General features: G+C 51.8%; 14 non-coding genes and 1 pseudogene across 14 annotated transcripts; all 15 read left to right on the forward strand.

The window, feature by feature from the left end:
* The first annotated feature begins 1,009 nt into the window (after nucleotides 1–1,009).
* On the forward strand, nucleotides 1,010–1,188 carry LOC140397282 (U2 spliceosomal RNA; annotated as a pseudogene).
* Nucleotides 1,189–1,973: 785 nt separating this feature from the next.
* LOC140397574 (U2 spliceosomal RNA) lies at nucleotides 1,974–2,164 on the forward strand. Its single transcript, XR_011937008.1, has one exon. It is a non-coding gene; the product is annotated as a U2 spliceosomal RNA (small nuclear RNA).
* Nucleotides 2,165–2,949: 785 nt separating this feature from the next.
* On the forward strand, nucleotides 2,950–3,140 carry LOC140397488 (U2 spliceosomal RNA). The gene has a single exon (XR_011936924.1). It is a non-coding gene; the product is annotated as a U2 spliceosomal RNA (small nuclear RNA).
* A 787-nt stretch (nucleotides 3,141–3,927) lies between these two features.
* On the forward strand, nucleotides 3,928–4,118 carry LOC140397862 (U2 spliceosomal RNA). The gene has a single exon (XR_011937286.1). It is a non-coding gene; the product is annotated as a U2 spliceosomal RNA (small nuclear RNA).
* A 786-nt stretch (nucleotides 4,119–4,904) lies between these two features.
* Nucleotides 4,905–5,095, forward strand: LOC140397153 (U2 spliceosomal RNA). Its single transcript, XR_011936729.1, has one exon. It is a non-coding gene; the product is annotated as a U2 spliceosomal RNA (small nuclear RNA).
* A 785-nt stretch (nucleotides 5,096–5,880) lies between these two features.
* LOC140397697 (U2 spliceosomal RNA) lies at nucleotides 5,881–6,071 on the forward strand. The gene has a single exon (XR_011937129.1). It is a non-coding gene; the product is annotated as a U2 spliceosomal RNA (small nuclear RNA).
* Nucleotides 6,072–12,217: 6,146 nt separating this feature from the next.
* Nucleotides 12,218–12,399, forward strand: LOC140397303 (U2 spliceosomal RNA). The gene has a single exon (XR_011936807.1). It is a non-coding gene; the product is annotated as a U2 spliceosomal RNA (small nuclear RNA).
* A 786-nt stretch (nucleotides 12,400–13,185) lies between these two features.
* LOC140397551 (U2 spliceosomal RNA) lies at nucleotides 13,186–13,376 on the forward strand. Its single transcript, XR_011936986.1, has one exon. It is a non-coding gene; the product is annotated as a U2 spliceosomal RNA (small nuclear RNA).
* A 786-nt stretch (nucleotides 13,377–14,162) lies between these two features.
* Nucleotides 14,163–14,353, forward strand: LOC140397810 (U2 spliceosomal RNA). The gene has a single exon (XR_011937237.1). It is a non-coding gene; the product is annotated as a U2 spliceosomal RNA (small nuclear RNA).
* A 785-nt stretch (nucleotides 14,354–15,138) lies between these two features.
* Nucleotides 15,139–15,329, forward strand: LOC140397594 (U2 spliceosomal RNA). Its single transcript, XR_011937027.1, has one exon. It is a non-coding gene; the product is annotated as a U2 spliceosomal RNA (small nuclear RNA).
* A 784-nt stretch (nucleotides 15,330–16,113) lies between these two features.
* On the forward strand, nucleotides 16,114–16,304 carry LOC140397714 (U2 spliceosomal RNA). The gene has a single exon (XR_011937144.1). It is a non-coding gene; the product is annotated as a U2 spliceosomal RNA (small nuclear RNA).
* A 777-nt stretch (nucleotides 16,305–17,081) lies between these two features.
* On the forward strand, nucleotides 17,082–17,272 carry LOC140397656 (U2 spliceosomal RNA). The gene has a single exon (XR_011937089.1). It is a non-coding gene; the product is annotated as a U2 spliceosomal RNA (small nuclear RNA).
* Nucleotides 17,273–18,049: 777 nt separating this feature from the next.
* Nucleotides 18,050–18,240, forward strand: LOC140397784 (U2 spliceosomal RNA). The gene has a single exon (XR_011937212.1). It is a non-coding gene; the product is annotated as a U2 spliceosomal RNA (small nuclear RNA).
* Nucleotides 18,241–19,025: 785 nt separating this feature from the next.
* Nucleotides 19,026–19,216, forward strand: LOC140397763 (U2 spliceosomal RNA). Its single transcript, XR_011937191.1, has one exon. It is a non-coding gene; the product is annotated as a U2 spliceosomal RNA (small nuclear RNA).
* A 785-nt stretch (nucleotides 19,217–20,001) lies between these two features.
* LOC140397607 (U2 spliceosomal RNA) lies at nucleotides 20,002–20,192 on the forward strand. The gene has a single exon (XR_011937040.1). It is a non-coding gene; the product is annotated as a U2 spliceosomal RNA (small nuclear RNA).
* Nucleotides 20,193–20,387: the final 195 nt, after the last annotated feature.

The following is a 20,387-nucleotide window of genomic DNA, read 5'->3' on the forward strand; positions in this document are numbered from 1 at the left end:
TGAGGTTCTACCTGTCCCCGGTGTTGCGAAGGATGGGCCTGGCCTCATTGCCGCGGAACGCTCCAAGTAGTTGGACCGTACCGTACCACCTGTCCTTTGTGGAAAAGTTTTTGAAGGAAAACACCTTTGACCACAAGGCAATGAAGCAGTGGTCAGCACGTAATGTCCTCGAGGCCCTCAGGGAAAAAGAGACCGTGGAGGACGTTGGATGGTTCCCTGAGCAGACTGCCAGAGTCATCTGGCAGAACGCCTCATCACCAGAACTTTCAAACAAGCACCAAGACCTAGCTTGGCTGGTGGTGAGAAGGGCCCTCCCTGTCAGATTCTTCATGCACACCCGAAGGCTCTGTGCCAATGCACGCTGCTCTCGGAGTGGCTGTGGGGGAAATGAGACGGTCACACACCTCCTTGTGGAATGTGCCTTTGCAAAGAAGGTCTGGAGAGAGATGCAGTGGTATTTGTCAAGGTTTATCCCTAACAGATCTGTGACACAGGACTCTGTGCTCTACGGACTGTTTCCAGGGACACACACCGAGACAAATATCAACTGCTGCTGGAAGGTCATCAACTCGGTAAAAGACGCTCTTTGGTCTGCCCGAAACTTGCTGATCTTCCAGTGCAAAGAATTGTCCTCGACCGAGTGTTGCAGACTGGCACATTCCAAGGTCCAGGACTACGTGCTGAGGGACGCACTCAAGCTTGGGGCAGCTGCCGCCAAGGCGCAATGGGGAAACACCACTGTGTAAAGTCTTTCCAGCAAATGTATACCGAGGGGCGGGTAACAGTGTAAAGCCCCCTCGGTCTGGGCAACCAACACTCCAATGTATAAAATCAACATGCCACTGTAAATATTTCAGAAGGAATTGTAATGTAAAGAGTGATATGTGTACGACAATATCAAAAGTGAATGAAAGAAAGTCAAGGCAGCATGTAACCCTGCCGGAAATGTACAGTCAAGACAATTTGAAATGTTTCTGTAATGCTCATGATAAATTTTTATGAATAAAGTATATTTTTTGAAAAAAAAAAAAAAAATCTGTTCTTATCAGTTTAATATCTGATATGTCCTCAATATGGAGACCGAATATTAAATTGATTTTTAGGACTCGGAGATGGTTCAGGGGCTTGCTCCTTCCGCTCCACGCATCAACCTGGGCTTGCAGTGCTTCCAGGAATGGTGCCTTCACCCCGCTTTGGGGCGGAAATGTATAAAAGCAGAAAATGCCGCAAAACCTGCCTACCCCTTTTCTCTGTTGTCCAGTTGCTTCATCTTGACCAATTTAAGGCATTTCAAGCTCCAAAGCATTGCTAGCTTTTCTGCTGGCGGGAGCTTCGTGCACTAATGTTGCGAGTCGATGGACTCGAGGACTTTCGGCAGCCAGGCTCCGTTTTCAGCTGATATGCCGCACAGATTTCCTGCTGCTTTTTACAGGCCACTCACCCTCACCCTCGGATGCCGACTTGCCTTCTCCTCACTTCAGTTACCACATCCCTCCATCCTGCACAACGGGATACTGTTGCGACAGACTGAACGGTATCCTGTTTGGATGTAGGTATACCTTCACGGCGTCTCTTTTCGTTCTCCTGACTCCACGACCAACACGCCAGGGTGGAGCTCAGGGAGACTAGACATTGCCCTCTGTTGGATTCCGCCAGTACTTGCTGTTTGCACGGATTGCCCTTTGTTCGGCAAAGGTGGAGATGACTTCGACTCCCTCTGTTGGGTGTCACTGGGCCTTCACAGCGTCTCCATTTCATCTGGTGACGACAGGGGACGGCTTGCCAGACGATGTCTTCCTGTTGTGTTTTACTGGTTCTGCATGCTCAGACTCCACCGTGCTCGGCCAAGCTGGATGTCTCTTGTCCAAGAGTGAGCGTAGACTAAAAGTTCCAAAGCACAGTCGAGCGCAGCAAGGTGCACCTGAATGTCGGTGGACGAGGAGGACAAGAGCCATTGCCGGAAAATATGGGCCATCGCTTCTCGGCCTTTTGGCTCAGATCAAGTGTAATATCTGTTCTTATCAGTTTAATATCTGATATGTCCTCCATCTGGGGACCGAATATTAAATTGATTTTTAGGACTCGGAGATGGTTCAGGGGCTTGCTCCTTTCGCTCCACGCATCAACCTGGTCTTGCAGTGCTTCCAGGAATGGTGCCCTCTCCCCGCTTTGGGGCGCAAAATGTATAAAAGCAGAAAATGCCGCAAAACCTGGCTTCCCCTTTTCTCTCTTGTCCAGTTGTCTCATCCTGACCAATTTAAGGCCTTTCAGGCTCCAAAGCATTGCTAGCTTTTCTGCTGGCGGGAGCTTCGTGCACGAATGTTGCGAGCCGATGGACTCGCGGACTTGCGGCAGCCAGGCTCCGTTTTCAGCTGATATGCCACACAGATTTCCTGCTGCTTTTTACAGGCCACTCACCTTCACACTCGGATGCCGACTTTCCTTCTCCTCACTTCAGTTACCACATCCCTTCATCCTGCACAACGGGGAAGTGTGGCGACAGACTGAACGACATCCTGTTTGGATGTAGGTACACCTTCACGGCGTCTCTTTTCGTTCTCCTGACTCCACGACCAACACGCCAGGGTGGAGCTCAGGGAGACTAGACATTGCCCTCTGTTGGATTCCGCCAGTACTTGCTGCTTGCACGGATTGCCCTTTGTTCGGCAAAGGTGGAGATTACTTCGACTCCCTCCGTTGGGTGTCACTGGGCCTTCACAGCGTCTCCATTTCATCTGGTGACGACAGGGGACGGCTTGCCAGACGATGTCTTCGTGTTGTGTTTACTGGTTCTGCATGCACAGACTCCACCGTGCTCGGCGAAGCTGGATGTATCTTGACCAACAGTGAGCGTAGACTAAAAGTTCCAAAGCACAGTCGAGCGCAGCAAGGTGCACCTGAATGTTGGTGGACGAGGAGGACAAGAGCCATTGCCGGAAAATATGGGCTATCGCTTCTCGGCCTTTTGGCTCAGATCAAGTGTAGTATCTGTTCTTATCAGTTTAATATCTGATATGTCCTCAATCTGGGGACCAAATATTAAATTGATTTTTAGGACTCGGAGATGGTTCAGGGGCTTGCTCCTTCCGCTCCACGCATCAACCTGGTCTTGCAGTGCTTCCAGGAATGGTGCCCTCTCCCAGCTTTCGGGCGCAAAATGTATAAAAGCAGAAAATGCCGCAAAAACCTGGCTTCCTCTTTTCTCTCTTGTCCAGTTGTCTCATCCTGACCAATTTAAGGCCTTTCAGGCTCCAAAGCATTGCTAGCTTTTCTGCTGGCGGGAGCTTCGTGCACGAATGTTGCGAGCCGATGGACTCGTGGACTTGCGGCAGCCAGGCTCCGTTTTCAGCTGATATGCCACACAGATTTCCGGCTGCTTTTTACAGGCCACTCACCTTCACACTCGGAAACCGACTTGCCTACTCCTCACTTCAGTTACCACATCCCTTCATCCTGCACAACGGGGAAGTGTGGCGACAGACTGAACGGCATCCTGTTTGGATGTAGGTATACCTTCACGGCGTCTCTTTTAGTTCTCCTGACTCCACGACCAACACGCCAGGGTGGAGCTCAGGGAGACTAGACATTGCCCTCTGTTGGATTCCGCCAGTAGTTGCTGTTTGCACGGATTGCCCTTTGTTCGGCAAAGGTGGAGATGACTTCGACTCCCTCCGTTGGGTGTCACTGGGCCTTCACAGCGTCTCCATTTCATCTGGTGACGACAGGGGACGGCTTGCCAGAGGAAGTCTTCGTGTTGTGTTTTACTGGTTCTGCATGCACAGACTCCACCGTGCTCGGCCAAGCTGGAGGTTTCTTGACCAACAGTGAGCGTAGACTAAAAGTTCCAAAGCACAGTCGAGCGCAGCAAGGTGCACCTGAATGTCGGTGGAAGAGGAGGACAAGAGCCATTGCCGGAAAATATGGGCTATCGCTTCTCGGCCTTTTGGCTCAGATCAAGTGTAGTATCTGTTCTTATCAGTTTAATATCTGATATGTCCTCAATCTGAGGACCGAATATTAAATTGATTTTTAGGACTCGGAGATGGTTCAGGGGCTTGCTCCTTCCGCTCCACGCATCAACCTGGTCTTGCAGTGCTTCCAGGAATGGTGCCCTCTCCCCGCTTTGGGGCGCCAAATGTATAAAAGCAGAAAATGCCGCAAAACCTGGCTTACCCATTTCTCTCTTGTCCAGTTGTCTCATCCTGACCAATTTAAGGCCTTTCAGGCTCCAAAGCATTGCTAGCTTTTCTGCTGTCGGGAGCTCCGTGCACGAATGTTGTGAGCCGATGGACTCGCGGACTTGCGGCAGCCAGGCTCCGTTTTCAGCTGATATGCCACACAGATTTCCGGCTGCTTTTTACAGGCCACTCACCTTCACACTCGGAAACCGACTTGCCTACTCCTCACTTCAGTTACCACATCCCTTCATCCTGCACAACGGGGAAGTGTGGCGACAGACTGAACGGCATCCTGTTTGGATGTAGGTATACCTTCACGGCGTCTCTTTTAGTTCTCCTGACTCCACGACCAACACGCCAGGGTGGAGCTCAGGGAGACTAGACATTGCCCTCTGTTGGATTCCGCCAGTAGTTGCTGTTTGCACGGATTGCCCTTTGTTCGGCAAAGGTGGAGATGACTTCGACTCCCTCCGTTGGGTGTCACTGGGCCTTCACAGCGTCTCCATTTCATCTGGTGACGACAGGGGACGGCTTGCCAGAGGAAGTCTTCGTGTTGTGTTTTACTGGTTCTGCATGCACAGACTCCACCGTGCTCGGCCAAGCTGGAGGTTTCTTGACCAACAGTGAGCGTAGACTAAAAGTTCCAAAGCACAGTCGAGCGCAGCAAGGTGCACCTGAATGTCGGTGGAAGAGGAGGACAAGAGCCATTGCCGGAAAATATGGGCTATCGCTTCTCGGCCTTTTGGCTCAGATCAAGTGTAGTATCTGTTCTTATCAGTTTAATATCTGATATGTCCTCAATCTGAGGACCGAATATTAAATTGATTTTTAGGACTCGGAGATGGTTCAGGGGCTTGCTCCTTCCGCTCCACGCATCAACCTGGTCTTGCAGTGCTTCCAGGAATGGTGCCCTCTCCCCGCTTTGGGGCGCCAAATGTATAAAAGCAGAAAATGCCGCAAAACCTGGCTTACCCATTTCTCTCTTGTCCAGTTGTCTCATCCTGACCAATTTAAGGCCTTTCAGGCTCCAAAGCATTGCTAGCTTTTCTGCTGTCGGGAGCTCCGTGCACGAATGTTGTGAGCCGATGGACTCGCGGACTTGCGGCAGCCAGGCTCCGTTTTCAGCTGATATGCCACACAGATTTCCTGCTGCTCTTTACAGGCCACTCACCTTCACACTCGGATGCCGACTTGCCTTCTCCTCACTTCAGTTACCACATCCCTTCATCCTGCACAACGGGGAAGTGTGGCGACAGACTGAACGGCATTCTCTTTGGATGTAGGTATACCTTCACGGCGTCTCTTTTCGTTCTCCTGACTCCACGACCAACACGCTAGGGTGGAGCTCAGGGAGACTAGACATTGCCCCCTGTTGGATACCGCCAGTACTTGCTGCTTGCACGGATTGTCCTTTTTTCGGCAAAGGTGGAGATTTCTTCCACTCCCTCCGTTGGGTGTCACTGGCCTTCACAGCGTCTCCATTTCATCTGGTGACGACAGGGGACGGCTTGCCAGACGATGTCTTCGTGTTGTGTTTTACTGGTTCTGCATGCACAGACTCCACCGTGCTCGGCCAAGCTGGAGGTTTCTTGACCAACAGTGAGCGTAGACTAAAAGTTCCAAAGCACAGTCGAGCGCAGCAAGGTGCACCTGAATGTCGGTGGACGAGGAGGACAAGAGCCATTGCCGGAAAATATGGGCTATCGCTTCTCGGCCTTTTGGTTCAGATCAAGTGTAGTATCTGTTCTTATCAGTTTAATATCTGATATGTCCTCAATATGGAGACCGAATATTAAATTGATTTTTCGGACTCGGAGATGGTTCAGGGGCTTGCTCCTTCCGCTCCACGCATCAACCTGGTCTTGCAGTGCTTCCAGGTATGGTGCCTTCAGCCCGCTTTGGGGCGGAAATGTATAAAAGCAGAAAATGCCGCAAAACCTGCCTACCCCTTTTCTCTGTTGTCCAGTTGCCTCATCTTGACCAATTTAAGGCATTTCAAGCTCCAAAGCATTGCTAGCTTTTTTGCTGGCGGGAGCTTCGTGCACTAATGTTGCGAGCCGATGGACTCGCGGACTTGCGGCAGCCAGGCTCCGTTTTCAGCTGATATGCCGCACAGATTTCCTGCTGCTTTTTACAGGCCACTCACCCTCACCCTCGGATGCCGACTTGCCTTCTCCTCACTTCAGTTACCACATCCCGTCATCCTGCACAACGGGGAAGTGTGGCGACAGACTGAACGGCATTCTCTTTGGATGTAGGTATACCTTCACGGCGTCTCTTTTCGTTCTCCTGACTCCACGACCAACACGCTAGGGTGGAGCTCAGGGAGACTAGACATTGCCCCCTGTTGGATACCGCCAGTACTTGCTGCTTGCACGGATTGTCCTTTGTTCGGCAAAGGTGGAGATTTCTTCGACTCTCTCCGTTGGGTGTAACTGGGCCTTCACAGCGTCTCGATTTCATCTGGTGACGACAGGTGACGGCTTGCCAGACGATGTCTTCCTGTTGTGTTTTACTGTTTCTGCATGCTCAGACTCCACCGTGCTCGGCCAAGCTTGATGTCTCTTGACCAACAGTGAGCGTAGACTAAAAGTTCCAAAGCACAGTCGAGCGCAGCAAGGTGCACATGAATGTCGGTGGACGAGGAGGACAAGAGCCATTGCCGGAAAATATGGGCTATCGCTTCTCGGCCTTTTGGCTAAGATCAAGTGTAGTCTCATTTGATCGAGGGAAGCTGAGGATTTCGATGACGATCGTGGATTGGAGAACTCGGAGGGATTGAACTCGCCAAAGAAGAAACGTTTGGAGCTTGGCTGCTATTGGTGGATCTACATGCTGGCCTAAACCTCGGGTTTAGGCCTAACGCCGATACAGTTTCACACCCAACGTACGAGCTATGGATGCAGCTGCATCCCGACCACCAGGCTGGGGCGTGCGAAACACTGTCCGAGTCACAGTGAAGAAAACGGATGGAGAGTCACCTTTGGACCGGAAACACTTCGTGAAGAAGGTGCTGCTCGAGTGCTGTGGGTTTAAAGCAACAGAGATCTTCTGCTTGCAAAACTTCCCCAAGAATGGTTTCTTTGATGTCACCTTCAAGAGCGTCGCAGCGTGCATCAAATTCTTGAACGTCTTCAAGGAAAAAGGTAACCAGAGTCCCTTGTCGATCCTGACTGCGGAACCTCTGTTTACGCTACCGGCACAGCGAAATCGGGTTGTTACACTGCACACGTACAACCCCCACGTCCCTGCATCTGATGTGCTCACGTTCCTCGCCAGGTACGCTGAGCTGAAAAGTGACAGCGTGCAAGTGAAAGACACCTTCGGCATCTGGACAAGTGAGCACCAGGTCAAGGTGACCCTAAGAACGGACAGCAACGGAGCCATCCTGCATCCCCCCTCCAATTTCGCTATTGGAGTAAATCGTGGCTACCTCTACTACGTGGGACAGCCACGAGTATGCCACACCTGTGGCAAAACGGGGCACGTTGCCGCAAACTGCAGTGTGACCTTCTGCAAGAACTGCAGGCAGGAGGGACACATGACTAAGGACTGCAAAGAAGACAAGTGCTGCAACCTGTGTGGGGAGGCCGGCCATCTTTACAGGGCCTGCCCGAAACGCGGGGCAACATACGCTGAAATCATCAGCAGCGGAGTTAAAAAGGCGACCAGAGAGGAGGTGCATACACCCTCCACCGAAAAAGACACCACGGCTCAGAATGAGAAAAAGCAACAAAAGGGCCCCCAACAAAAAGAAGAGGCCCCAGCACCTCCTGACAACCCAACCCCAGCCCCATCTGATGAGGAACACTCAATGGAAGAGGAAGAGGATGGGACAAAGAATAAAGAGCCCTGGGAAACAGTGAACAGGGACAAACGAAAGCGGAAACAAAAAAACAAACTGAAGAACCCCCCGAGGTTGTAGTGGCAAAAAGCGACACCTCTCAGCCGGCGCACTTAGCGCCGACACCTCATCCGATGAGGGAAAACAGGACAAGAATCGGCCTCAAATAAAGAGGCAAAGCACCAACGTAGAACGGAAGGCACAGACCCCCCCAGACCACCGACCGGGAAGGAAACAAGGTCACAGACCAACCCCCGATAGTAACGAGCAGCAACAACCCAGGTGAAGACCGGCCTGCAACCCCAACACCTACTGACTGCCATGACGAACGCCAGGGCTACATCACCCCCCCAATGCATCTGCATCAAAATCACGGGGCCAGTACGGACCAGAACAGCTTTCTCAGCCCTGCAACTGTGCTAAAGTTTGCGAGCACCACCGGCATGCTGGGGAACATCGAACAGCTGGAACAGCCAACTGTATAGACTCTAGACTCTTGAGACTGGTAAATCTACCTTTTTTATAATGGGTTTAAAAATTGCATCCATAAATGTGCGAAGCATCAAAGATACTTCGCGGTGTGTAGCCACACTCAACTATTTGGCAAATGTAAAAGCTGACCTACTGTTCCTGCAGGAGTGCGGAATTCCGCACCTCAGCAACTACAGGCGCTGGTCGAGCTGGTGGTCCCACGGGCCATCCATCTGGTCAGGAGGAAACGACTGCCGTTCCTCCGGCCTGGGTATTCTGCTGCGGGGAGGCAACTTCACCATCTCCGACGTTAAGGAGGTGGTGGGCGGGCGCCTCCTCGTAGCAGACGTGAAATACAAAAACACCCCTCTCAGACTTATTAATGTGTACGCCCCGGCCGTAAAAAGTGAGCGGCTGGCAGTCCTTCAGCAACTCCCACTGCTGTTGGCCACCTCCAAGCCGGTCATCCTGGGTGGTGACTTCAACTGCATCATCGATGCGGCTGGACGATCCAGCAAAGCCGACAGCAAACTAGACGCTACGTCCAGACTCCTGATGGAAACGGTAAAAGACGCCAAGCTGCTCGACGTCTGCAGCAACCCTGCAGACGGCGCGCAGCGTAGATACACATGGTCACGGCCAGACGGGTCCGTCCGCTCCAGGATAGACTTCTTTTTTGTGTCCCGAGCTTTCACGGTCAGGTCCACCGACGTAACGCCGGTGTTCTTCTCTGACCACTGCCTCCTACTGGCCGACTGCCACCTGCAGGAAGACCAGGGGGTAGGCAGGGGGACGTGGAAGCTAAATGTAAAACTGCTGACCCCTGAGAACATCGAGGAACTCAGGAGGGATTACAAAGGTTGGAGAACCGTGAAACCCCTCTTTGAGGCCCCACATCTCTGGTGGGAAGCAATCAAGGGGAATATCAAGAGGTTTTTCATCCTCAAGGGCGTTCAAAAGGTGAGAGAGAGACGAGGGGTCATGTCCAGGCTCCAGAAAAGTATGCAAAATTTGCTCCAGCTGCAGTCGATGGGGGTGGATGTCAAGGAGGATCTCCAAGAGGTGAAGAGCCAGCAAGCCTCGCTCTACACCTCGGAGGCCTCCAAGGTTATCTTCCGTTCCGGAGTCCGCTCCGTGGAGCAGGACGAAAAGTGCTCACGCTTCTTCTTCCAAAAGGTGCACAGAGACACCTCTGTGATCAGCAGCCTGAAGGAAGAAGATGGCTCTGAAAAGTCATCGCAGTCTGACATCCTGAGGATCAGCCAATCCTTTTATGCCGGACTGTATGACCTGAAGCCAACAGATAGCACTGTTTCCCAGACCTTCCTGTCGACTATCACGGAGGTCATAGGCGACAGCGAGCTGGAAAACCTGGACAAACCATTAACTCTGGACGAGCTGACAAAGGCCGCCAAGTCCTTCGAGACGAGTAGAACTCCCGGAAGCGACGGCTTACCGGTTGAGTTGTATTCGGCTCTGTGGGACTGGATGGGCCCAGACCTGCTGGAAGTGTACGAGAGTATGCTTCTGGAAGGCAGCATGTCAGAGTCCATGAGGAAAGGCATCATCACCCTAATCTACAAGCAGAAGGGGGAAAGGGAAGAAATTCGAAATTGGCGACCCATTTCACTGTTGAATGTGGACTACAAAATTCTAGCAAAGGTCATCGCCAATCGGGTCAGGTCTGCTCTGGAGTCGGTGATCCACCCTGACCAGACCTGTGCTGTACCCGGCAGGAAGATCTCTGATAGCCTCGCGCTACTCAGGGATACGATCGCCTACGTGCAGGACAGGGGGGTGGACACTTGCCTCATCAGCCTTGACCAGGAGAAGGCTTTTGACAGAATATCGCACACCTACATGATGGATGTGCTCTCCAAAATGGTGTTTGGGGAGGGAATTCGCAATTGGATCAAACTGCTCTACACAAACATCTATAGCGCAGTCTCAATCAATGGGTGGGAATCAGAAAAGTTCCAGATCAGATCTGGAGTCAGGCAGGGCTGCCCTCTCTCCTCTGCCCTTTTTGTGTGCTGCATAGAACCTTTTGCCGAGTCCATCAGGAGGGATCCGGGCATAAGAGGAGTGACGATCCCAGGCAGTGGAGGCATGCAAGTCAAGGCCTCCCTGTACATGGACGACGTTGCCGTCTTCTGCTCGGATCCTGCGTCTGTACGCAGGCTCTTGAACACCTGCGACCAGTTTGAACTGGCCTCTGGAGCCAAGGTAAACCGGGGCAAGAGCGAGGCCATGTTCTTTGGGAACTGGGCCGACCGGTCCTTTGTCCCCTTCACTGTCAGGTCAGATTACCTGAAGGTGCTGGGGATATGGTTCGGAGCTGCTGGGGCGTGCACCAAAAACTGGGAGGAGCGCATAGGAAAGGTAAGACAGAAACTGGGCTGGTGGGAGCAACGCTCCCTCTCCATTGCGGGCAAAACCCTGGTCATCAGGTGTGAGGTACTCTCGGTGCTACTGTACGTGGCGCAGGTCTGGCCCATAACCCGACCCTACGCCACAGCAGTCACCCGGGCCATCTTCAAATTTATCTGGCAATCCAAGATGGACCGTGTCCGAAGGGACACCATGTACAAACCTCTGGAGAAGGGAGCGCGGAACGTACCCAACGCCTCCCTCATCCTGTTGGCCACCTTTGTGTCCAGCTGCATCAAGCTGTGCGTGGACCCCCAGTATGCAAACACCAAGTGTCACTACATACTGAGGTTCTACCTGTCCCCGGTGTTGCGAAGGATGGGCCTGGCCTCATTGCCACGGAACGCTCCAAGTAGTTGGACCGTACCGTACCACCTGTCCTTTGTGGAAAAGTTTTTGAAGGAAAACACCTTTGACCACAAGGCAATGAAGCAGTGGTCAGCACGTAATGTCCTCGAGGCCCTCAGGGAAAAGGAGACCGTGGAGGACGTTGGATGGTTCCCTGAGCAGACTGCCAGAGTCATCTGGCAGAACGCCTCATCACCAGAACTTTCAAACAAGCACCAAGACCTAGCTTGGCTGGTGGTGAGAAGGGCCCTCCCTGTCAGATTCTTCATGCACACCCGAAGGCTCTGCACCAATGCACGCTGCCCTCGGAGTGGCTGTGGGGGAAATGAGACGGTCACACACCTCCTTGTGGAATGTGCCTTTGCAAAGAAGGTCTGGAGAGAGATGCAGTGGTATTTGTCAAGGTTTATCCCAAACAGATCTGTGACACAGGACTCTGTGCTCTACGGACTGTTTCCAGGGACACACACCGAGACAAATATCAACTGCTGCTGGAAGGTCATCAACTCGGTAAAAGACGCTCTTTGGTCTGCCCGAAACTTGCTGATCTTCCAGTGCAAAGAATTGTCCTCGACCGAGTGTTGCAGACTGGCACATTCCAAGGTCCAGGACTACGTGCTGAGGGAAGCACTCAAGCTTGGGGCAGCTGCCGCCAAGGCGCAATGGGGAAAGACCACTGTGTAAAGTCTTTCCAGCAAATGTACACCGAGGGGCGCGTAACAGTGTAAAGCCCCTCGGTCTGGGCAACCAACACTCCAATGTATAAAACAAACATGACAATGTAAATATTTAAGAAGGAATTGTAATGTAAAGAGTGATATGTGTATGACAGTATCAAAATTGAATGAAAGAAAGTCAAGGCAACATGTAACCCTGCCGGAAATGTACAGTCAAGACAATTTGAAAGGTTTCTGTAATGCTCATGATAAATTTTTATGAATAAAGTATATTTTTTTGAAAAAAAAAAAAAAAAAATCTGTTCTTATCAGTTTAATATCTGATATGTCCTCAATCTGGGGACCGAATGTTAAATTGATTTTTAGGAATCGGAGATGGTTCAGGGGCATGCTCCATCCGCTCCACGCATCAACCTGGTCTTGTCGTGCTTCCAGGAATGGTGCCCTCTCCCCGCTTTGGGGCGCAAAATGTATAAAAGCAGGAAATGCCGCAAAACCTGGCTTCCCCTTTTCTCTCTTGTCCAGTTGTCTCATCCTGACCAATTTAAGGCCTTTCAGGCTCCAAAGCATTGCTAGCTTTTCTGCTGGCGGGAGCTTCGTGCACGAATGTTGCGAGCCGATGGACTCGCGGACTTGCGGCAGCCAGGCTCCGTTTTCAGCTGATATGCCACGCAGATTTCCTGCTGCTTTTTACAGGCCACTCACCTTCACACTCGGATGCCGACTTGCCTTCTCCTCACTTCAGTTACCACATCCCTTCATCCTGCACAACGGGGAAGTGTGGCGACAGACTGAACGGCATCCTGTTTGGATGTAGGTACACCTTCACGGCGTCTCTTTTCGTTCTCCTGACTCCACGACCAACACGCCAGGGTGGAGCTCAGGGAGACTAGACATTGCCCTCTGTTGGATTCCGCCAGTACTTGCTGTTTGCACGGATTGCCCTTTGTTCGGCAAAGGTGGAGATGACTTCGACTCCCTCTGTTGGGTGTCACTGGGCCTTCACAGCGTCTCCATTTCATCTGGTGACGACAGGGGACGGCTTGCCAGACGATGTCTTCCTGTTGTGTTTTACTGGTTCTGCATGCTCAGACTCCACCGTGCTCGGCCAAGCTGGATGTCTCTTGTCCAACAGTGAGCGTAGACTAAAAGTTCCAAAGCACAGTCGAGCGCAGCAAGGTGCACCTGAATGTCGGTGGACGAGGAGGACAAGAGCCATTGCCGGAAAATATGGGCTATCGCTTCTCGGCCTTTTGGCTCAGATGAAGTGTAGTATCTGTTCTTATCAGTTTAATATCTGATATGTCCTCAATCTGGGGACCGAATATTAAATTGATTTTTAGGACTCGGAGATGGTTCAGGGGCTTGCTCTTTCCGCTCCACGCATCAACCTGGTCTTGCAGTGCTTCCAGGAATGGTGCCCTCTCCCAGCTTTCGGCCGCAAAATGTATAAAAGCAGAAAATACCGCAAAACCTGGCTTCCCCTTTTCTCTCTTGTCCAGTTGTCTCATCCTGACCAATTTAAGGCCTTTCAGGCTCCAAAGCATTGCTAGCTTTTCTGCTGGCGGGAGCTTCGTGCACGAATGTTGTGAGCCGATGGACTCGCGGACTTGCGGCAGCCAGGCTCCGTTTTCAGCTGATATGCCACACAGATTTCCTGCTGCTTTTTACAGGCCACTCACCTTCACACTCGGATGCCGACTTGCCTTCTCCTCACTTCAGTTACCACATCCCTTCATCCTGCACAACGGGATACTGTTGCGACAGACTGAACGGCATCCTGTTTGGATGTAGGTATACCTTCACGGCGACTCTTTTAGTACTCCTGACTCCACGACCAACACGCCAGGGTGGAGCTCAGGGAGACTAGACATTGCCCTCTGTTGGATTCCGCCAGTACTTGCTGTTTGCACGGATTGCCCTTTGTTCGGCAAAGGTGGAGATGACTTCGACTCCCTCTGTTGGGTGTCACTGGGCCTTCACAGCGTCTCCATTTCATCTGGTGACGACAGGGGACGGCTTGCCAGACGATGTCTTCCTGTTGTGTTTTACTGGTTCTGCATGCTCAGACTCCACCGTGCTCGGCCAAGCTGGATGTCTCTTGTCCAACAGTGAGCGTAGACTAAAAGTTCCAAAGCACAGTCGAGCGCAGCAAGGTGCACCTGAATGTCGGTGGACGAGGAGGACAAGAGCCATTGCCGGAAAATATGGGCTATCGCTTCTCGGCCTTTTGGCTCAGATCAAGTGTAGTATCTGTTCTTATCAGTTTAATATCTGATATGTCCTCAATCTGGGGACCGAATATTAAATTGATTTTTAGGACTCGGAGATGGTTCAGGGGCTTGCTCCTTCCGCTCCACGCATCAACCTGGTCTTGCAGTGCTTCCAGGAATGGTGCCCTCTCCCCGCTTTGGGGCGCCAAATGTATAAAAGCAGAAAATTCCGCAAAACCTGGCTTACCCTTTTCTCTCTTGTCCAGTTGTCTCATCCTGACCAATTTAAGGCTTTTCAGGCTCCAAAGCATTGCTAGCTTTTCTGCTGTCGGGAGCTCCGTGCACGAATGTTGTGAGCCGATGGACTCGCGGACTTGCGGCAGCCAGGCTCCGTTTTCAGCTGATATGCCACACAGATTTCCTGCTGCTCTTTACAGGCCACTCACCTTCACACTCGGATGCCGACTTGCCTTCTCCTCACTTCAGTTACCACATCCCTTCATCCTGCACAATGGGGAAGTGTGGCGACAGACTGAACGGCATTCTCTTTGGATGTAGGTATACCTTCACGGCGTCTCTTTTCGTTCTCCTGACTCCACGACCAACACGCTAGGGTGGAGCTCAGGGAGACTAGACATTGCCCCCTGTTGGATACCGCCAGTACTTGCTGCTTGCACGGATTGTCCTTTTTTCGGCAAAGGTGGAGATTTCTTCCACTCCCTCCGTTGGGTGTCACTGGCCTTCACAGCGTCTCCATTTCATCTGGTGACGACAGGGGACGGCTTGCCAGACGATGTCTTCGTGTTGTGTTTTACTGGTTCTGCATGCACAGACTCCACCGTGCTCGGCCAAGCTGGAGGTTTCTTGACCAACAGTGAGCGTAGACTAAAAGTTCCAAAGCACAGTCGAGCCCAGCAAGGTGCACCTGAATGTCGGTGGATGAGGAGGACAAGAGCCATTGCCGGAAAATATGGGCTATCGCTTCTCGGCCTTTTGGCTCAGATCAAGTGTAGTATCTGTTCTTATCAGTTTAATATCTGATATGTTCTCAATATGGAGACCGAATATTAAATTGATTTTTAGGACTCGGAGATGGTTCAGGGGCTTGCTCCTTCCGCTCCACGCATCAACCTGGTCTTGCAGTGCTTCCAGGAATGGTGCCTTCACCCCGCTTTGGGGCGGAAATGTATAAAAGCAGAAAATGCCGCAAAACCTGCCTACCCCTTTTCTCTGTTGTCCAGTTGCCTCATCATGACCAATTTAAGGCATTTCAAGCTCCAAAGCATTGCTAGCTTTTTTGCTGGCGGGAGCTTCGTGCACGAATGTTGCGAGCCGATGGACTCGCGGACTTGCGGCAGCCAGGCTCCGTTTTCAGCTGATATGCCACACAGATTTCCTGCTGCTTTTTACAGGCCACTCACCCTCACCCTCGGATGCCGACTTGCCTTCTCCTCACTTCAGTTACCACATCCCTTCATCCTGCACAACGGCGAAGTGTGGCGACAGACTGAACGGCATCCTGTTTGGATGTAGGTACACCTTCACGGCGTCTCTTTTCGTTCTCCTGACTCCACGACCAACACGCCAGGGTGGAGCTCAGGGAGACTAGACATTGCCCTCTGTTGGATTCCGCCAGTGCTTGCTGCTTGCACGGATTGCCCTTTGTTCGGCAAAGGTGGAGATGACTTCGACTCCCTCCGTTGGGTGTCACTGGGCCTTCACAGCGTCTCCATTTCATCTGGTGACGACAGGGGACGGCTTGCCAGACGATGTGTTCGTGTTGTGTTTACTGGTTCTGCATGCACAGACTCCACCGTGCTCGGCCAAGCTGGATGTCTCTTGACCAACAGTGAGCGTAGACTAAAAGTTCCAAAGCACAGTCCAGCGCAGCAAGGTGCACCTGAATGTCGGTGGATGAGGAGGACACGAGCCATTGCCGGAAAATATGGGTTATCGCTTCTCGGCCTTTTGGCTCAGATCAAGTGTAGTATCTGTTCTTATCAGTTTAATATCTGATATGCCCTCAATCTGGGGACCGAATGTTAAATTGATTTTTAGGACTCGGAGATGGTTCAGGGGCTTGCTCCATCCGCTCCACGCATCAACCTGGTCTTGCCGTGCTTCCAGGAATGTTGCCCTCTCCCCGCTTTGGGGCGCTAAAAGCATAAAATGCCGCAAAACGTGGCTTCCGTTTTTCTCTCTTGTCCAGTTGTTTCATCCTGACCAATTTAAGGCCTTTCAGGCTCCAAAGCATTGCTAGCTTTTCTGCTGGCGGGAGCTTCGTGCACGAATGTTGCGAGTCGAAGGACTCGAGGACTTTCGGCAGCCAGGCTCCGTTTTCAGCTGATATGCCGCACAGATTTCCTGCTGCTTTTTACAGGCCACTCACCCTCACCCTCGGATGCCGACTTGCTTTCTCCTCACTTCAGTTACCACATCCCTTCATCCTGCACAACGGGATACTGTTGCGACAGACTGAACGGCATCCTGTTTGGATGTAGGTATACCTTCACGGCGTCTCTTTTCGTTCTCCTGACTCCACGACCAACACGCCAGGGTGGAGCTCAGGGAGACTAGACATTGCCCTCTGTTGGATTCCGCCAGTACTTGCTGTTTGCACGGATTGCCCTTTGTTCGGCAAAGGTGGAGATGACTTCGACTCCCTCTGTTGGGTGTCACTGGGCCTTCACAGCGTCTCCATTCCATCTGGTGACGACAGGGGACGGCTTGCCAGACGATGTCTTCGTGTTGTGTTTACTGGTTCTGCATGCACAGACTCCACCGTGCTCGGCCAAGCTGGATGTCTCTTGACCAACAGTGAGCGTAGACTAAAAGTTCCAAAGCACAGTCGAGCGCAGCAAGGTGCACCTGAATGTTGGTGGATGAGGAGGACACGAGCCATTGCCGGAAAATATGGGTTATCGCTTCTCGGCCTTTTGGCTCAGATCAAGTGTAGTATCTGTTCTTATCAGTTTAATATCTGATATGTCCTCCATCTGGGGACCGAATGTTAAATTGATTTTTAGGACTCGGAGATGGTTCAGGGGCTTGTTCCATCCGCTCCACGCATCAACCTGGTCTTGCTGTGTTTCCAGGAATGGTGCCCTCTCCCCGCTTTGGGGCGCTAAAAGCATAAAATGCCGCAAAACGTGGCTTCCGTTTTTCTCCCTTGTCCAGTTGTTTCATCCTGACCAATTTAAGGCCTTTCAGGCTCCAAAGCATTGCTAGCTTTTCTGCTGGCGGGAGCTTCGTGCACGAATGTTGCGAGCCGATGGACTCGCGGACTTGCGGCAGCCAGGCTCCGTTTTCAGCTGATATGCCCCACAGTTTTCCTGCTGCTTTTTACAGGCCATTCACCCTCACCCTCGGATGCCGACTTGCCTTCTCCTCACTTCAGTTACCACATCCCTTCATCCTGCACAACGGGGAAGTGTGGCGACAGACTGAACGGCATCCTGTTTGGATGTAGGTACACCTTCACGGCGTCTCTTTTCGTTCTCCTGACTCCACGACCAACACGCCAGGGTGGAGCTCAGGGAGACTAGACATTGCCCTCTGTTGGATTCCGCCAGTACTTGCTGCTTGCACGGATTGCCCTTTGTTCGGCAAAGGTGGAGATGACTTCGACTCCCTCCGTTGGGTGTCACTGGGCCTTCACAGCGTCTCCATTTCATCTGGTGACGACAGGGGACGGCTTGCCAGACGATGTCTTCGTGTTGTGTTTACTGGTTCTGCATGCACAGACTCCACCGTGCTCGGCCAAGCTGGATGTCTCTTGACCAACAGTGAGCGTAGACTAAAAGTTCCAAAGCACAGTCGAGCGCAGTAAGGTGCACCTGAATGTCGGTGGATGAGGAGGACAAGAGCCATTGCCGGAAAATATGGGTTATCGCTTCTCGGCCTTTTGCCTCAGATCAAGTGTAGTATCTGTTCTTATCAGTTTAATATCTGTTATGTCCTCAATCTGGGGACCGAATATTAAATTGATTTTTAGGATTCGGAAATGGTTCAGGGGCTTGCTCCTTCCGCTCCACGCATCAACCTGGTCTTGCAGTGCTTCCAGGAATGGTGCCCTCTCCCCGCTTTGGGGCGCAAAATGTATAAAAGCAGAAAATGCCGCAAAACCTGGCTTCCCCTTTTCTCTCTTGTCCAGTTGTCTCATCCTGACCAATTTAAGGCCTTTCAGGCTCCAAAGCATTGCTAGCTTTTCTGCTGGCGGGAGCTTCGTGCACGAATGTTGCGAGCCGATGGACTCGCGGACTTGCGGCAGCCAGGCTCCGTTTTCAGCTGATATGCCACACAGATTTCCTGCTGCTTTTTACAGGCCACTCACCTTCACACTCGGATGCCGACTTGCCTACTCCTCACTTCAGTTACCACATCCCTTCATCCTGCACAACGGGGAAGTGTGGCGACAGACTGAACGGCATCCTGTTTGGATGTAGGTATACCTTCACGGCGTCTCTTTTCTTTCTCCTGACTCCACGACCAACACGCTAGGGTGGAGCTCAGGGAGACTAGACATTGCCCCCTGTTGGATACCGCCAGTACTTGCTGCTTGCACGGATTGTCCTTTGTTCGGCAAAGGTGGAGATTTCTTCCACTCCCTCCGTTGGGTGTCACTGGCCTTCACAGCGTCTCCATTTCATCTGGTGACGACAGGGGACGGCTTGCCAGACGATGTCTTCGTGTTGTGTTTTACTGGTTCTGCATGCACAGACTCCACCGTGCTCGGCCAAGCTGGAGGTTTCTTGACAAACAGTGAGCGTAGACTAAAAGTTCCAAAGCACAGTCGAGCGCAGCAAGGTGCACGTGAATGTCGGTGGATGAGGAGGACAAGAGCCATTTCCGGAAAATATGGGCTATCGCTTCTCGGCCTTTTGGCTCAGATCACGTGTAGTATCTGTTCTTATCAGTTTAATATCTGATATGTCCTCAATATGGAGACCGAATATTCAATTGATTTTTAGGACCCGGAGATGGTTCAGGGGCTTGCTCCTTCCGCTCCACGCATCAACCTGGGCTTGCAGTGCTTCCAGGAATGGTGCCTTCACCCCGCTTTGGGGCGGAAATGTATAAAAGCAGAAAATGCCGCAAAACCTACCTACCCCTTTTCTCTGTTGTCCAGTTGCCTCATCTTGACCAATTTAAGGCATTTCAAGCTCCAAAGCATTGCTAGCTTTTCTGCTGGCGGGAGCTTCGTGCACTAATGTTGCGAGTCGATGGACTCGAGGACTTTCGGCAGCCAGGCTCCGTTTTCAGCTGATATGCCGCACAGATTTCCTGCTGCTTTTTACAGGCCACTCACCCTCACCCTCGGATGCCGACTTGCCTTCTCCTCACTTCAGTTACCACATCCCTTCATCCTGCACAACGGGATACTGTTGCGACAGACTGAACGGCATCCTGTTTGGATGTAGGTATACCTTCACGGCGACTCTTTTAGTTCTCCTGACTCCACGACCAACACGCCAGGGTGGAGCTCAGGGAGACTAGACATTGCCCTCTGTTGGATTCCGCCAGTACTTGCTGTTTCCACGGATTGCTCTTTGTTCGGCAAAGGTGGAGATGACTTCGACTCCCTCTGTTGGGTGTCACTGGGCCTTCACAGCATCTCCATTTCATCTGGTGACGACAGGGGACGGCTTGCCAGACGATGTCTTCCTGTTGTGTTTTACTGGTTCTGCATGCTCAGACTCCACCGTGCTCGGCCAAGCTGGATGTCTCTTGTCCAACAGTGAGCGTAGACTAAAAGTTCCAAAGCACAGTCGAGCGCAGCAAGGTGCACCTGAATGTCGGTGGACGAGGAGGACAAGAGCCATTGCCGGAAAATATGGGCTATCGCTTCTCGGCCTTTTGGCTCAGATCAAGTGTAGTATCTGTTCTTATCAGTTTAATATCTGATATGTCCTTAATCTGGGGACCGAATATTAAATTGATTTTTAGGACTCGGAGATGGTTCAGGGGCTTGCTCTTTCCGCTCCACGCATCAACCTGGTCTTGCCGTGCTTCCAGGAATGGTGTTCTCTCCCCGCTTTGGGGCGCTCAAAGCATAAAATGCCGCAAAACGTGGCTTCCGTTTTTCTCTCTTGTCCAGTTGTCTCATCCTGACCAATTTAAGGCCTTTCAGGCTCCAAAGCATTGCTAGCTTTTCTGCTGGCGGGAGCTTCGTGCACGAATGTTGCGAGCCGATGGACTCGCGGACTTGCGGCAGCCAGGCTCCGTT

Source organism: Scyliorhinus torazame, chromosome 20 (assembly GCF_047496885.1).
Source record: "Scyliorhinus torazame isolate Kashiwa2021f chromosome 20, sScyTor2.1, whole genome shotgun sequence".
Taxonomy (NCBI): domain Eukaryota; kingdom Metazoa; phylum Chordata; class Chondrichthyes; order Carcharhiniformes; family Scyliorhinidae; genus Scyliorhinus; species Scyliorhinus torazame.